General features: G+C 32.6%; 1 long non-coding RNA gene across 2 annotated transcripts in view; it reads right to left on the reverse strand.

The window, feature by feature from the left end:
* The window catches only part of LOC110021475, a 12936-nt gene extending 9111 nt beyond the window's left edge, over positions 1-3825 (reverse strand). For both annotated transcript variants that reach the window (XR_002293656.1, XR_002293655.1), the window contains exon 1: positions 3613-3825. This is a non-coding gene — a long non-coding RNA (uncharacterized LOC110021475). The remainder of the gene's footprint in view (positions 1-3612) is intronic.
* Positions 3826-5552: the final 1727 nt, after the last annotated feature.

Consider the following 5552-nt stretch of genomic DNA (forward strand, 5'->3'; position numbering starts at 1 on the left):
CGGGTCTTTTGTGTGATAGAAAAGTACCGCTTAGACCGAAAGAAAATTTTTATAAGACGGTGGTGAGGCCTGCAATGCTCTATGGCGCTGAATGTTGGCCTTTAAAAGAGAAGCATAATAATAAGTTAAGTGTAGCCGAGATGAGAATGATTAGGTGGATGAGTGGCTTTACACTTAAAGAGACAAAATACGAAATGAATATATCCCTGATAGGGTTGGTATAACTCCTGTGAGAGACAAAATTAGAGAAAGTAGTCTTAGATGGTTTGGTCACATTAAACGTCGACCATCTGATGATCCGATTAGGAGAATAGATATTTTAGATTCGAATTGTGTTAAGAAAGGCGGAGGTAGACCAAGAAAATTTAGCCTATTGTATAAAAAATGATCGTAATTTACTAGAACTAAATAGGACGCAATGGAGAGAAAGGATTCATGTAGCCGACCCCACGTAGTTGGATTAAGGCTTTGTTGTTGTTGTTGTTGTACTTAAATCTTCCTTTCCTTTAATATTCGCTTCTCTCGTCAACATATAGGCACCTATTTGCTTGAACTAGTATCGCTATCAAGCAATGGTGCAGTCTTTCATCATTCTCTCCACCTTCTAACAATTAGGGTAAGCAACAATGATCACCATGTTGAAAATAAAGATGACAAATTTTGAATTTAGACTTTAGAGTCACAAGAAAAATATAAATTTTAGATTGCACAAAAAAAGATAAGTGGCTCCTTAATAAGTTGTTTTTTACAAGAAAAAAAATGCCATTCAAATATGACAAAAAAATGATAAACTTTATCATGTTATTTAAAACTATTTTATGAGCCCCCTACTTCTACAAGTCCATTTAGGAAAACTTACCCCCAACATCAAAACTAATCATGCATAATGGCATGAAATTCATGACTAGATCATCCATGAAAGACATAAAAATTTTTCAGGTTTTATTTCAATATACAAACCATACCTCTGGTATGTCAATGGAGAAATGAATCAAAATGAACCTTAACTATTAGCGGGGGTTTCCTTTAATCATAGCAATATAAAATGTCTAATTTAATCATTGAACTCTTGAAATAATAATCAAAATAGTCCTTCTCTTAAAAGAAATGAAGATTGAATGTAAAAGTAATTTATTGTGTTCAAAATGAGGTGAAATTCAGAAATTCATATCTTCAAATTTTTACAAAATATACAAAATGATTTTTTTTTAATGTTTGAGATATTTTGTAGGTAATTTATCAAAAATAAAAGATAAAATTTAACATTTTGATATGTATTAATTTCATCACTAACATCTGAAAACGAAGAGATATTGAAAATGAAATAGACAGCCCAAATATTAGAGGAGCTAAATCTTTCAATTGTGTATGAATATACCAATACATAAATAAAAAAAAAAAATTCAAATAAATATCTGGTTAGCAAAAACATTGGATACTCATAGGCTTTAGCATCATTTCCTCCCTTTCCTCGTCAAAGAATGAAGCAGAACATAGGAAAGAGGCCAATGGAAACTCATATATGTCAAAATGTAATCATAAGACAAAATAAGGACCGATCCATTGGATAAAAGCTATGGGAAGTAAAAATTCTGCCTACAGAAGAACTAAAAACATTCTTCAATCAAAGCATCTATTGAGATCTTGAGATCCCATAAATAAAAGATAGTTTAAAAATGAACTCACTAACCATGACATAAATCAACAAATGGGTTACATCTAGGAAAAAGAAACTCAGCAAGTTCAATGGCAAGAACTTTAAGTAATAAAAAAATTGCAAATCAAGCATTGCATGTACCAAATGAGTTACATCTACCTCTCTCGATTCAAAGCTTACAAATATAATCCAAACAATAGTTATACACTTTCACCAAGTGAAAATAGCATAATTGGCAATATAAAAGCTTATTCAGCCATATAAAAGCCTTACACTATAAAAATATCACAAGTTAGCACAGCAAGTTCATTCCCCAAGCTTACTATTCATCACTTTCAGAGAGCTTAGAGCAGCTGCATACTTTTAGAGAACAGCAAAAGAAAACATAAAGTAAAAGCAGCACTTATAATTCCAGTAAAAACATTTGATACTCATAGGGTTTAGCACCATTTCCTCCCTCCCCTCGTCAAAGAATGAAGCACAACATAAGAATGGGGCTAATGGAAACTCATATATGTCAATTTGTTACACTTTGCCAAGCTATATAATTGTTTGGCAGAATAAAAAGCAAAGGCATCTTTTGTTTTCAACCCACGTATAAGAATCTTTCAAGCAAATATAGCACATTTTAAGAGCATGGTCTTTGAACCAAACAAAATTTTTCCAATTCAATTGCGGTTCAAGAGAATAGGATAAATAATAAATATATAAACAAAGCTTTTGCTTTCCAATTCAATGTAATTTTGCTTACTACTTTTAAGGCACTTTGAATTGCTAACCAACTAACCAAGAGTATGATGAGTAACTGAGAGCTTGTCTTTTGTGCAAATAATAAAGTTTCAGTTCACAAATCATTTTAAATGAAGGATTATCTACATTTTTTCATAGCAGGCTAATGTTGCTTCGATCACCAACAGAAAAGAAGAACTAAATGATATTCTCCATAACGATGTTTTTGAGCATTTTCTAGAAATTTTTTTTCCTGATTTTCCTTTGAAATTCCCAAAAGAATTGTATTCACTTTAATCAATGTAGCAATAAGATCATTATCATTTGCAATTTCAAGACTAAGCTTAATCATAAAGCCAAATGATAAGGTGTGAATCGAGCCCAAACGTAAGCCCCAAGATGCCCAGGTTTGCAAATGGTATCCCAAGAGATTGCATTCATTTTTTATTACTAATGGAAACATGCAAAAGAAACTCAGAACATCATGAGTGGATCATCTTTATGCAGCCTTTGGGTAGGAAGCGAGCCCTACCCATCACACAGTTAAGTTCCAATTGAAAATTTTAAGAAGTTGATATCTCCTAGCAAGAGACAAGGATATAGTTTTCCAACAATGGAAAATAATCCCTAATTCTGTCAACCAGGGGTTGATGTTTGTGTACAGATATTGGACACCCAGGTAGGTAAAATATGGATTAGAGTCACCATATCCAAGAATGTTACTCATATTTTCAGAGTTATGAACAGTTTTTGCTAAGATAATTAGGCCTTTGAAACAATAATACATCCATGTACATGCAGCTGCCCTATAATACATCCATGTACTTGTACTTCACAAGAATGCATGCCTTAAACCACCAAAGTGAAACTGATAAAGTTAAAAAAAAACCTTTGGTAAAAGGCGTTTTACTGTTTTGAAAAACAAAAGGAAGAAAGCATAGTATTCTTCACAAAATCATCCATTAAAAAAAAACAGATCTATAGGCAATAGCCGAATCACAGCACAAACGCTTAAAACTGTATGAATCACCGCACAAATGCAAAATAGCCATACTAAATTTCACAACAAAACCCTTATAACTGATCTCATCAATAAAAAACTTCAACAACAAAGTTTCATTCAAAAAATATGAATAAATCTAAAAGAAATTTATGACAATTTAAGCAAAGAGGCGAACCCTCTGATAAATATTAAATATTAGAGAGAAGATGCTCAAAGATAACACCTCAGTAGCCAAACAGCGACCAAGCATGAATACCGCATAATCGAGCCAGCGCTGACTGTACGAGGAGAAGAAGAAGTAGATATTAGAAGCAAAACACAAATGGCAAACCCTAAGCTCTCGCGGCCGAAAGCCTTTCACGATTTTGAGAGGAAGGAGAAGAGAAGAGGGAGAGGCAGCCGAACCCGTGAACCGTCCAGAAGTTTCGAGGCGGAAGGGGAGAGCGGGGCCTTGGGTATTTTAGTTATATATTATATTATAGTAATTATATAAATTATATTATATACATATGATATTTATATGAATAATAGTAATATACAATTATTAATAATTTTTTATATATTATAATTTATAATATTTAGTTATTTAAAATAGGATAAATTTTTTATTCAAAAAATTTTAATTTGTTATAATTTATAATATTTAATTATATGAATATATATTATTTATGTGTGTATATATTTATTTATCTATTTATTTATTTCTTTCATTTTGAGTCAATTCATTTCGAACACGAGCGAACAAATTTGTTTGTTGCTCGACTCGTTTATATTTCGAGCTTAAAAATTAAAGAACGAGCCGAACACGAGCTGTTTGCGAACGACGAGACAAGTTGACAGCCCTACTCCTGACTCTGGCATTTACGATCTACGAACGTCATTGCAGCTCACCACTAAATCTCATATGACCAACTACAACCTACGCGGTTCACCATTCTTGCAGCATGCTGCCACAATATTAGTGGCCAATAAGGCAACTATGCTGGATTTCAGCTACTTTCTATGCGACAATTTGGTGCTACAAACACCGCCAACAACATTTTATGACAAATTACTGTCTTCATAGCAACCGACTACTGCTCTTGCAGCTTACTTTCATCAAGAATTACTTCATTACAGCTAGACTACGACTATCATCAACAAACCACAGTTTTACATTTAAAATTATTATCTTTTTAGCTTAATCTTCCCTAATTTAAGAGAATGGTGGACCCATGTACTAAAATTTACATAATAAATCATTTCAACAAGGCAAGACCCCGTGATTTTTTCCCTTTTCCACGGGTTTTCACATAGAAACTTCTAGTGTCGCTACTAGATTCTTACTTCTATCTGAGTTACACTAGCCAGGACGATAATTATTTACCTTGCCGCAAAAAAAAATTCTAACACACATCAGTAATTACAAAAACAATTAGCATTCTTATATTTGGGCTTATGTGTAATATATGTAAATATATTAGATTACAAAATCTCTAAGTTTCTTATATACATTTAAATTTAGATATTAAATATGTAAATACACAAGAATTAGAGAAAACATCAACTTCATGCGTAGGTATAAGTGTCGAGTAAGTCAATATGCAAGCAGTGGATAATCTATAACTTTATATTTTAAGCATCATGTTTATAAAATATAAGCCATTACACAAATCAACAAGCTTACATTCAAAATTAAGTGTTAAATACATAAATATATTACATATCGACGTCTTGGCGCCACTCAAGATAACTTGGGAGTGCTGGCTAAGAAAAAATGCCGTCTGGACCCCTGTGCGTCGTGACGACCAGCCATTGACCATCACGTCGGCCACGGATGAGGTGTATGACAACGTGGCGGCCAGTAGTTAGACGTCCAGACGTAATATTTTCTCGCTGGCTAGGGTTGCTTCATCGTAAACGGATATAAACTTATTTCGGTCCAGCATCTTCTAAGGCCTCTTTTAAGTACATATATACTGCAATTGCATAAACATCTGGAAAAATAAAAATAAGAATAAATAAAAGAGAAAATTACAAAGAAACTTAGAAAGTTCTTTTCACATAATTCAAGCTTATCAATTATTAGACATTCTCAAGTTTATATTTTGAATTTACGTGGTATGTATGTAAATTATTGTAAGAATTAGAAAAATCCGTGAAAATACATTTAGGATATTATAT

The sequence above is a fragment of the Phalaenopsis equestris genome, unplaced genomic scaffold (genome assembly GCF_001263595.1).
Source record: "Phalaenopsis equestris unplaced genomic scaffold, ASM126359v1 Scaffold000002, whole genome shotgun sequence".
Classification (NCBI taxonomy): Eukaryota; Viridiplantae; Streptophyta; class Magnoliopsida; order Asparagales; family Orchidaceae; genus Phalaenopsis; species Phalaenopsis equestris.